At 45.4% G+C, this 12,225-nt stretch overlaps 1 protein-coding gene across 1 annotated transcript in view; it reads right to left on the bottom strand.

The window, feature by feature from the left end:
* The window catches only part of CALU (calumenin), a 28,334-nt gene extending 24,029 nt beyond the window's left edge, over positions 1-4,305 (bottom strand). The window contains exon 1 of the mRNA XM_060020844.1: positions 4,221-4,305. The gene's annotated coding sequence lies outside the window, so the exon portion shown is untranslated. The remainder of the gene's footprint in view (positions 1-4,220) is intronic.
* Positions 4,306-12,225: the final 7,920 nt, after the last annotated feature.

Genomic DNA, 12,225 nt, shown 5'->3' with positions numbered 1-12,225 from the left:
GAAAGCTAAGATCCTTCTCTTTCTCCGTCATGACAGCTATTCATCAATGGATAACAGAACATTAGGAAAACATAATATAATACATAAATGAAGGACTTGGTTGTATGAGTTTTTACCATATGGTCTAGGTGAGTCTGGCCACAGGTTTGTCAATTTTGTTTACCCTTTCAAAGAACCAGCTCTAGGTTTTGCTGACTTTTTCTATTGTTTTTTAAATCTCTATTTCCTCTCTGATCTTTATTATTTCCTCTTTCTGCTGACTTTAGGTTTTGTTTGTTCTTCTAATTCTTTCAGGTGGTAGGGTTAGGTTATTTGAGATTTTATTTCTTTTTTGAGGAAGGCCTGTGAACTTACCATGTGATCTAAAGGTAAATCAATGGCTGTGAAAAATGCATCTCCCCATCTCCCATTTCTCAAATGACCTATAAGTTTCTCTTCCTCAAATTCTGTCCCTCCCTCACCAAGGGTAACATTTAATATTTTTTCTTGAACAAACAGAAAACTAGACCTGCACTGTCCAGGACAAGAGCTACTAGCTACATGTGGCTACCAAGCAGTTGAAATGTGGCTAGTGTGAATTCACAAGTGGTGTGTTACACTTTATGTCAAAAGAATGGTATTTTTGTGTGTACTGGATTAAATTATTAAAATGAATTTCACATGTTTAAAATATTCACCTGTAAATCTAAAGTTACATACATGGCTTGTATTATACTTCTACTGCATCACACGATGTTAGAGACACAAATAAAGGGCTAGAACAGAAAAGGTATCATGTTACTATCATACTTTTGCAACATGTCACCAATAATGGTCTCCTGCAAAGTTATTTTCATGAATTGTTCCAGTTAATTTATAAGGAAAAAAAGGTAACAGCATAGACTTGAATTTCTTTCAAAAACAATGATAAGCCTTAAGAATTAGTTTTATCCATTCAAAAATTTGCTTGACAGCTCTAAATTCATGCCATTTCTCCCCTCCTTCCCAATCATTTTTTATAAAAATCCACTGGTCACAGAACACTTAAAAGTAAGTTTTTTCAGGGGAATTTAGATGTCTAGATTAAATTCAACTTCTCAAGAACATTAACAGCGGGTGACCCCACAGTTATTCTGGTTGAACAAAGACCCACTGCTCAATGTTAATAGTGGGAGAAATGGGTGTGGTGGTAAAATTCCAGTTCTGTGAGTTGGATATTTAGGGGGGGGAGAAAAAAAGGCATTCCTTTATAGTGCAGCAAAAGCAGAATCTCAATGCTTAAGTGTCTACTTCAATTGGGGATTGAGGGCAAGAGCCTGACAGCAATTTAACTATACTAAGGCTCAGGTTATAAAGTCTGGGAATTAAAGGTATCTGGTTATCTATCTGACATTCTTCACTTTCAGACTTTAGTACAAGTACCACCAATGGACTATCATATTAAAGTAATAATGTCGGGCTTCCCTGGTGGCGCAGTGGTTGAGAGTCCGCCTGTCGATCCATGCAGGGGACGTGGGTTCGTGCCCCGGTCCGGGAAGATCCCACATGCCGCGGAGCGGCTGGGCCCTTGAGCCATGGCCGCTGAGCCTGCGCGTCCGGAGCCTGTGCTCCGCAACGGGAGAGGCCACAACAGTGAGGGGCCCGCGTACCGCAAAAAAAAAAAAAAAAAAAAAAAAAGTAATAATGTCACCCTTCATGATTTGATAAAAGTTATGATAATGACAAACCATTTATTCAACATTTCTCTAGCGATCGATGGAACAAATTTACATTAATATATTCTAATTCATTCTAGTTCATTAATATATCCTAATTAAATTATTTGTGTAATTGAGGGCATACGTTTATAAGATAGTTGAGTATATAAAAGTGCAAACTTTGGCTGTAGAAGAAAAGCTTTGAAATGACAAACTATTACTCAGGTTTCATTAGTTCTATAACCAAAGCAACCCAGTATAAACTTAAAATTTTTCTTGCTACAGAGTAAAGAAAATTTCCTTTAAGAAATAAGTTCTTAGAAACTCTGGGAGAATCAAAGTTTCCTTTTGGCGGATGAAACTTCAATACATAATTAATTACTGTAGGAATACCATGTAAAATGTAGAGACAAGAGTTTTGGTTTCTAGTTGTAATTTGCTGTGCATGTGTAACATGCATAAAATGCTTGGGAATCCTTGCTTTAGTGCCAAATATAAATAAATATAATTTAAAAATCCTAGATGAAAAGACCTACCTACTATGATCACTCCAGCTGGAAGTGATCTGCACACATTCCTCTCAACTTTTATAAGACTTGTTCGTACCATTCCACAATAAGGATCATAGGCTATCTTAAGTTGTCTCCTTAGCTCCTCTGTAGATGTACATTTTTGGAAGGCAGGGATCTCAGCTTAATATAAATTAATATAAATTAATTCCCCTCTATAGTCCTTAACACAGTGTCTTGCACTTTCTGTACACCAAAACATTTTATTGGATTAGTTGGACTGTACTTGGGAGCAACAAAGTTCCTGCCAGCTGCCAGTGCTCCCCAACCCCCAATTCCCCTTACCGGATCTGGCCATCAGCCAGCAACAAGAAAAGTGTTATTTCAGCTGTCTTAACTCTAATACATAAATCACAGCATCAACAACATCCGTATTTAAGAGTTCATAAAGACAGGGAACTAGGACCTTACAACTAGGACCTACAACTAGGCCTAGCAAGCATCTCTAATGGCTATCCCTGGCTATACCATGCCTGTGCCACACACAGAGAAAATGTGTGTTAAAATCAGTGTACTGATCTCCAGTACTGGTGAAATGTACATAAAATGCCGTATCTTTTGACACATCACTGGATGAATGGAAGCAAACGATTATATTAACAGTGATGATTCAGAGTTGATTTCAAAGCTGTGTCTGAGTACTACTATCCACTCAGGCATACTCAATTCATCTTTGTTAGCTCATGTTTCTCCTAGTTGTGATTCTCAAAAGAATCCTATTGGAGACTGCTGAATCCCTGAAAATCTCAGATTAGGCCCAGGTAAGCTCAGATCTCTCGCCACACAAATACAATTTACAGGTTACCTCTGGACCCTCATTTGTAGTACAATACATAAATTCTTCAGTGATGACCACCGTTTGGAACCCGGTTAACTAAATCTATTGAATGAGGTCAAACATGCATTTGTCTTGTGTCAAGTGCCATTCTATGGCAAAGAATAATTTATCAAAAATTCCACGGTTCTCTACCTCCAAGCTACAAAAACAAATTAGAAGCAACCTTATTCCTGACTCATTAACGTAGACTTTATGGTTCATGCCAGGAAGTGAATGTAATTCAACTCTCAAAGACACTATTCTGGGACTTTGTACACTTAGGAATTCAGATCAAAGGCCCTGAAGTTTTAGTAGGAGACCCAGGGAGCTTTTTGCCTTCAAGCAAAAGCAGCTTTTGGAACTGCAAATCACTCGACTCTTAATCAGGGCAGCTGTAGGGAATTAAGTTTATTGATGAACACAGTATGCCAAAAATCAGAACTAGGGTGTGGAGCTAGAAGCAACGAAACAAGGTAAAGATACAATCCTTTAATGAAGCTTTTAAAACTACTTTCCTTCGCTGACCGAAGCGTGAGGCCAAACATGGAAGCTCGAAATATTCCGTCTTTCCTTTAAAATTATAGAGAGTTAAAAAAAAAATCACATAGTGTCTTCATGCTTTCTTCCCCCTTGTTTCTACACCCTCAAAGTCAGCGAACACGACCTTCTTGGCAGATGCAGATGTCCTCTCGGGATGTGGCCCTGGGGCGGGGCTGGCGGACACAAGCAGGCCCAAGTGTGGGAAGTGGCAGGGAGCTGTAACAATACCGCTATCTGACTGCACTCCGACCTTCAGGAGGTAAACAAGAGTGACCTTTTCGGACGAGGGGCTTGGTGACTGGCGGGGCCCAGGGTCAGAGAACGTGGCAAGCCAGGCACGAAACTGTACCCCACAGGACGCAAAGCCGGGAGCCGGAGTTCGCAGGGACCCAGGCCCCTTCCCCAAGCGCAAGGGAAGGCGAGCGGCGGCCTCCGACCCAGGCTGCGCACCGAGGGTCGGGCAGTCGCTAGCAGCCTCAGGCCCCGGAACCCCGAGCTGGCAGAAACAGGGGCCCTGAGACAAGGAGGCCCTGCCGCGCCGGGAGCGAGGCCCAGAGGACAAAAAGAAAGTGAACAAGGGGGAGGCGGCGGCGAAGGGACGTGCACGGTGGTACTTACCTCTCCCCGTTGCGCCCACTGCCCAGGATGCCGCGGCTGCAACTCACCCACCGGCTCAGCTCTGGCGCGCAAGCACCGCCCAACCGGAAGCGGTCCCGCGCCCCGCCGCTGTCCTCCACGCCGGCAGCATCCGGACCAATCACCAACAAGCCCGCCGCGGACGCACAGCTTCCCCGGACAGCCATTGGCCCTACGGTCTCGTGGTCCGGATTGGCTGGAAAGCGCCACGTCCCCGCGAGCGCGCCGAGTTACGTGGACAGGATTCCCTCCCAATTCTCGTCCCTGGACTTGTGGGGTTGGCGGGCCACAGCCCCTTACTCCGGGGGGCGTGTGGGCGCGGCTGTCCGACCGCCACGTCCTGGTTCGCAGCGCTTGACTCGGCCTCCATAGGGCTTCTTAAATTATCCTAATTATCTTCATGCCCACGAGAACCCAGGGCCGAATTAATCCGACTAATTAATCTGAATTAATCAGTCGCCAACTATTGATATATTGAATAATCCCATCCCTTCCTTTCCCTTCAGCTCTGACGCCTAAATGGAGTATCGTACAGAACTTCAGTCGCTGGCTCCGGCTTCATCTCCCACCACTTCTCGGGTGTCGCGCTCGGGCCACCACCATCTCGGTGTTTCCTAACTGCCCGCCCTTTCACATCTCCACAGTCTTTCATTATCAACCAGGAGTGAGGGCGTTTTCCAGATTCTCTGCCTTGTGAATGACAATAGAAGTCCCGGTTCACAGAAATCACTGTTTGGATGTTAGCTCTAGAAGCCTTTCCTGACCTCACTAAGCATAGTAATTCCTCCCTTATTTACCTTCATAGCACTTTGCATCTTTGGTACACTTTGCCAAATTTTGCTATATAATGCTGCTTATCCATTTGTCCTCCTCCAGACTAAGCTCCAGGGGAGAGATCTGCCTTTATTCATCTTTGTACCTACAACTTTGAGCTTACTGCCCAGTTCAAAGTAAATGCCTAATAATGTTAAGTGAACTGAATGGGTGGAACCCATAGAATGTCCCTGATTGAAGAGGAACACAGGAAATTATTAACTTATTCATTCATTTTCACGTCATGAAATTAAAGTTAAATTAAATAAGGGCTACTATGTTTGCAATGTCAATGGACTATAAACCTGTGTTCTTAGCACATAAAGCCTCTATAGTTTAAAATCCAGTTGAGACACATAGTATGCTCATGAGAGAGTTAAATACAAAGCAACTTAGTTTACTTTAAACATCAAGATGAGAGGTTGAGGGCTTCCCTGGTGTCGCAGTGGTTGGGAGTCCGCCTGCCGATGTGGGGGACGCGGGTTCGTGCCCCGGTCCGGGAGGATCCCACGTGCTGCGGAGCAGCTGGGCCCGTGGGCCACGGCCGCTGGGCCTGCGGGTCCGGAGCCTGTGCTCCGCAGCGGGAGGGGCCGCGGCAGCGAGAGGCCCGCGTACCGCAAAAAAAAAAAAAAAAAATATGAGAGGTTGACAACCAGTGGGAATTCAGTTGTGGCCCTGACCCTTGGTGGCAACCAGAGAGGGCTTCCTAAGAAGGTGTGACTCAGGCTAGACTAAGAAATTCCTGAATGCCCTATTCAGCAAAAGGAATAAGAGGAACAAGGGCAAGCAGGGGACAGAGTAGGAGGTAACTTCTTAGGTCAGGTAGGGGATGAGGGATGTAAAAAAAAGGAGGGGAAGGGGGGAGCCTGAGCTCTGAGGAGCCTGAGCTGAAGGCAGTGGGAATTGTGGGTCTTCTTCTGAAGGTTTCTAAGCTTGTACCTTTGTGGCAGATGGAATGAGGTTGAAAGTGTTCTTTCAGGGAGGTGCATCTCCTAATAGGGGTTAACTATAATAGAATAGGTTGCATCAGAAGATATTTAAAAAACTGTTTTGAAAATGCCTCCTTGAAGTCAGGCACTGCACTAGGTGCTGGTGAACCCACAAAGAATAGGACACGGTCCCTGCCCTCAAGGACGTGCAGCCTAGTGGGAGAGCCACCATCCTGGAAGTGTCCTAGAAGAAGCTGGATAAGCTAGTGGGACTCTGCCAGAGATGGGGCCTGTCAGCCCTGATTCCCTGTGGATGAGGGCTTGGCCTAGGCAAAGCAAGAGAAATGCAAATGAACACTTCTATACAAGGGAACTTTTAAAAGTGGGAACAACAATTTCCTGGACTCAGTGACGCCTTGGAAGAAGGAAATGAAGAAGGTGCATTCAAAAATTTAAAGCTGTAGGGCTTCCCTGGTGGCGCAGTGGTTGACAGTCCGCCTGCTGATGCAGGGGACACGGGTTCGTGCCCCGGTCCAGGAAGATCCCACATGCCGCAGAGCGGCTAGGCCCGTGAGCCATGGCCGCTGAGCCTGCGCGTCCGGAGCCTGCGCTCCGCAACGGGAGAGGTCCCGACAGTGAGAGGCCCGCGTACCGCAAAAAAAAAAAAAAAAAAAAAAATTAAAGCTGTAATCATAGGAAACTGGGAGAATGAGCTAGATGAGTGGAAGACGGGGGAACTGCGTTGAATTCAAAACATGATGAGTTAAGGTGATGGCAGAACATCGATAAAGAAAGAACCAATAGGTTGGAGGAGATACTTAGGGTCACTGGCCAGGCAGCAGCTGGTGGAGCCATGAGAACACATGAGCTTTCTGAGGAGAGCAAAACAGATTAGGCCTCATGGGAGCCCAAGAGTTAGAAGGAAAGCAGAGGAGGAAAAGGCCATGAGGGCTGACACACATAAGAAGTGTCACCATAGCTGTATCAAAGGCCCATCTAACTGTGGATTCTGTCTCTGAGAGAAGCACTGAAGGACTGTTTATGGCAGGTATCGTGATGTCAGCCTCAAAAGGCTGATGGTGTTCTGCAAGCATCCCAACTCTGCTCATGTGGTGCTGCTGAACATTCACTCCACAAATGAATGTACTGTTTCCTGTATGCAAGACACTCTTCTAGGCACTGGGGATACAGCAGTGAACGCAATGGAACAAACTCTCTCATGGTGCTCATATTCTGGTATGCGGCCAATAAACAAGATAAAAAAGCAAAATATATAGAATGAGAAGTGGTGATAGGTACCACGGAATAACATAAGGCAGGAAGGGAGAAAAGCGGGTGTCAGGACTGTCAGCAGTGGCATTGCAGTCTTTGAGAGGGTGGCCAGGGACGGCTTATGGAGAGGATGACATGTGAGTGAACATCTGAAGGTGGTTAAGAACATCCCGGGGAAAGGGAACAGCGAGGGCAAAGGCCCTGAGCTGAAGCCTGCTGGAGTGTTTGAGCAGCAGCAGGAAGTCAGGGTGGCTGGGTACAGTAACTGAGGAGAGTGGAGGACATGAGGTCAGGGAGGTAGTAGCAGGGATGGCGGTAAAGGGGAGAGGGACACCATGCAGGGCCTTTAGGCCATTGTAAGGACTTTAACTGCTACTATGAGTGAAGTGATGTAGAAGAGACTGGCTAATTATTTACCAAACTGTTTCTTCTTCATCCTGTGACACAGCTAGACATTTCCCAGCCCCCTTACAGCATGGCCACATGACTGAGCTCTGGCCAAGGGAGGAGAGGCAGAAATGATGTCCACTACTTCCAGTACTGGCCATGCAAACCTGCCACATGCCATTCTCCAAGCTCTTTCTCTTTCTGTGGCAACCCTGGAAACTGTGTAGTGCAGATAGCAAGTCACAAGATAGAAGGAGCCCAGGGTCCTGTTGAAGAGCCACTCCATGAACACCCTTTTTGGACTTTTCTGTGTGTGAGAAATGAACTTCTGTTGGTTATTTTATGCCACTGATATATCGGGGTTTATCTCTTACAGAGGTAGCATTACCTTAACTAATACAGATGGGAAGCCACTGGAAGGTTTCCACTTCTCATTGGAGCAGAGAAGTGACATGACCTAAGATTTTAAAAGGGTCACATTAGATTGAGGAGGTTAAGATTAGAAACAAGCCACCCACTTCGGAGGCTTTTGCAACAATCCAGGTGATGATGGCTTGGTCCAAGGTAGTAACAGTAGAAACAGTGAGGAGGGTCAGACTGTGCATATATCTTGAAAGTATCAATAGTGTAAAAGGGTTTCCTGATGGGTTGGAAAGGGGGTGGAGAGAGAAGACTCAAGGATGACTGCAAGGTTTTGAGCAAGTAAAAAAATGGAGCTGTATTTACTAGGATAGAAAAGACCTTGTGGGGAGCAAGTCTTGAGGGATACTATTGAGAGATTAGTTTTGGACATATTGAGATGCCTATTAGATATTCAAACGGAGATGTCAAGTAGGCAGTTGGAGCTCACAGTGTCTGGACTAGAGATATAAATTTAGGAGTAACTGGTTTATGTGTGGTATAAAACCATGTGTTTTGATTAGAAGAGACCCAAGACTGAGTCCTGGAAATTTCTAGTGTTTGGAGATGGTGGTGGTGGTGGTGGGGTGTTGATGAGAATGAAGTAGCAAAGGAAACTGAGGAGAAAAGCCAGTGAAGGAGGAGGAGAGCATAGTGCTCTAGACGCCAAGTGAAGGAAGTGTTTCCAGGAGAAATCACGTATGTTACGCACTAAGAGTGAGCTGAGGAGAGATTGACCATTGGCTTTAGCAATGTGAAGATCAGGTTTGGTGGGGTAGTAGAGGGGTTAGAGAGAGAATGTGAAGCACGATGTTGGAAACCCTTTCAGGGAGTTTACTATAAAGGGGAGCAGAGTGGGCAGAGGGGCCAAGAGAGGTTTTGTTTTATTTTGTTATGTTTTCAAATGGAAGAAATAACAGTTATGTTTCGGAGAAATACCAGCACATTTGTTACTGATGGGAAGGACCTAGGAGAGAGAATCAAACTGATGATGTAGGGAGAGGGGAGAGTTGCTGGAGCAATGTCCTTGAGAAGGGGAGATGGGATGGGATCCAGTACAAAAGGGGAAAAGTTGGACTTTGCTTAGAGTGAGACAGTTCTTCTATATTAATACGGAGAGAAACTCGATCTACTGGTCCGATTCCAGGTAAGTGGCAGGCATCGTGGTGGGAACTTGGAGTTCTCTTTCAGTTGCTTCTGTGTTGTCAGTGAAATGGGAAGCTGGGTCATCAGGAGGCAGTGGGGGGTTTAAAGAGGGAGAAGATGTGAAATAGCCATTCAACAGAGAGAACATATGAGGGGAACATGGTATGATCTCCAGGCAACATCGACGACCCTCTTGAGGCCTGAGATGATGACTTTAAGGTGAAAACGGTTAGTATGTCATGTGGTTTTTCTCCAGGCAAGTTTAGTGGCATGGTGCAGTTGGTGGAGAGTTGGACTTGGTCGGTGAGTAGAATAAAGTGGAAGAGACACAAAGGTGCTGAGGGTACTTGAGAGGGAGTGATAATATTCAGGATGGATTCTGGAATCTAGGCTGGAGGGGAAGGGACTGAGGATGTGAGGAGAGTGAGGGATAGTGAAAACCCAGAAGGAGCAAGAGATTGCAGGATTGGTGGGGTTGAAGGATTATTGAACTCAGGGAAATATAGGAGATGGCATAGTTGGAGAGTAGGAATAATAGGGTGGGGTGCAGTTATTAATGACAAACTCTAGGGTAAAATCAGGGGGGTCCGTGGCTGAGGAGGGTGAAGGACAGTAACAGCGACCAGGGTATGGGAAGGATCATCTATGTGGATATTGAAAACACCAAGAATTAGGACATAACTCATCCTTGGCAAGAGTGATGGTGGTCCAGGAACTTACTTTTTAGCCCTCCAACCATTTCAGTCTGAAAACCACTTCAGTGAATGGGGGGAAGGGATAGTTAGGGAGTGTGGGATTGATATGTACAGACTGCTGTATTTAAAATGGATAACCAACAAGGACCTACTGTATAACACAGGGAACTCTGCTCAATAGTATGTAACAGCCTAAATGGGAAAAGAATTTGAAAAATAATAGATATATGTATAAGTATAACTGAATCACCTGAAACTATCACAACATTGTTAATCAACTGTACTCCAATATAAAATAAAAAGTTTTAAAAAAAAGTTATTTTGTCACTGCCCACCCCCCTCAAAAAAAAAACCACTTCAGTGAAGAAAAAGACCCTCCTAGGGTAACCTAAATCAAAGCAAGACATCCAAAAAAGCTTTCCAATTAGAAGGTTGGGTAGCTTTTCTGAAATACTCATAGTCTGGTTTTTATTGAATGTGAAATATTGTGCATTTTAAATAGAGGTCAGTCCATGGGCCGTCTGACTGACCCTCCTTAGTGACTCTCTTGATCTATAATTTGTGAACCCCTGATTTTACCTATACTTCGAGCCTGGAACCTCTGATTTACCTGTGCTTTGAGCCTGTGTCTCTTCTCCTTGAAATCTCTAATAAGCGCTAACAAGATATGTCAACATTTCAAGGGGGTGTCATGTGCAAAAGAAAGTGAGCCAGTGTTTGTAGGGCTGAGACAATAGTAAACTTTGAAAGTTTGAACACAAAAGAGAAACTCCGCCTATTTCACAGACCTTGTCTTAACAACCTCCTGCAGGAACCTTTCTGCAGCCTCAAACCCAAACCGCCATTTGGAACAGCAGGGCCAGGCTAGCAAGTTCAAGTTAGGGAATGCACTAAGGAAGAAGGTCTAAAGCTTGAATCAGAAAAGAGGGACTAACAAGAGAAACTGGCAAAAAGGGACATTTAAGGAGAAGCCTTTGGCTGGAATTCATTTCTGTTTCCTCATCCTTATCCAGAGGAATCTGAGCGGAGAAGAAAACACATATCGCTTTTGGTATATGGCCTTACTTTCAAGTTTTAAATTAGATAAATAGAAGCTCGGTGAGGCCTCTCTCAGAGGTGTACTTCTCTTGTCCTCTCTTCTGTTTCTTTCTGTCACCACTTTTCTGCATCTTCCTTCTTCTCTGGTTTCCACCCTCCACATTCCTCTTCACCCCCGTTTTGTTCTCTTCCACCTCTCCTCTGGTCCTGGTTCTCTTTCCTTCCTTCTCTCCATCTCTTGGTCCTGGTCCTTCTGAGAGCACGCCTTCTTGTGCTGGAACGGAGGTGAGGTGTGGTGATGTGCAGTGGTGAGGACATGAAGTTATGGACGGGAATGATGCTGGAATAACGCTTCTCATCCAGGAGCCATGCTCCCAAGTGGTTCTCCAGGGAAAGGCTATGTTGTCAGCGTGAGATTATTCTAGTTTTTCCTTAGTTACAGCTTTCTCCTCCCTTCCATCCAGATAGAGTCCCTCAGAAAGCTGAATGCTGCAGAGTGGCATTGGCGAGGGCTGCATAGATTCTCTCCAGTGTGAAAGTGTGGCTCAAATAGAACTTCCTGTAGGAGTAGGAGCGAAAAACTTTCAATAAGATATAACACCTCAAAAGCTCTTCTGTGGGCACCTAGATACTTCTGTTAATTTTTAAAATTGTCAACTATTAATAACAGGTAACTTGTAAGAGTTAGTGGTCTATTGATAATACTTTACTCTGGAAAACATATAACCACTTCTACCTTCTTTAAGGGTGTCTCTCTGGTCAGACAGAGGCACAAAGGAAGTACTTAATGAATAACTGTTAAATGAATACATGGATGGATGAATGAGGGTTGGAGTTTGGGAAGATAAGGGCTGGACCCCAGCTAGGGCCCCTAGCTCCTTCCCACTCTCCTCAGTGGAAGGTTGGGGCCCCCAAGGAGCTCAGGGAAGGAAAAGGAGCTCCCCCCTCCCCGCTGCAGAGGCAGACCCTCATGCTTCCCACACTGCAGGGAGAAGGCAGCTCTAGTGACGACAGCGTCCTGCTAGTCTCTGTCCCTTCAGAGCCACTTGCAGGAACTCCCAGGGGCCTCTGGTGGCCCTGGAGGTGCCATACTTAGGGTTTCACTCAGGCCAGTTGGAGGTAAAGAAGAACAGGGCAGGAAGAAAGAGGGCTGAGGGCTTCCCTGGTGGCGCAGTGGTTAAGAATCCGCCTGCCAATGCAGGGGACACGGGTTCGAGCCCTGGTCCGGGAAGATCCCACATGCTGCGGAGCAACTAAGCCCGTGCGCCACAACTACTGAGGCTACACTCTAGAGCCCGCGAGCCACAA

Source organism: Delphinus delphis, chromosome 9 (assembly GCF_949987515.2).
Source record: "Delphinus delphis chromosome 9, mDelDel1.2, whole genome shotgun sequence".
In the NCBI taxonomy this organism is placed as follows: Eukaryota; Metazoa; Chordata; class Mammalia; order Artiodactyla; family Delphinidae; genus Delphinus; species Delphinus delphis.
Note: the sequence above shows the minus strand (reverse complement) of the source record. Positions and strands in the feature narration are given on the sequence as shown.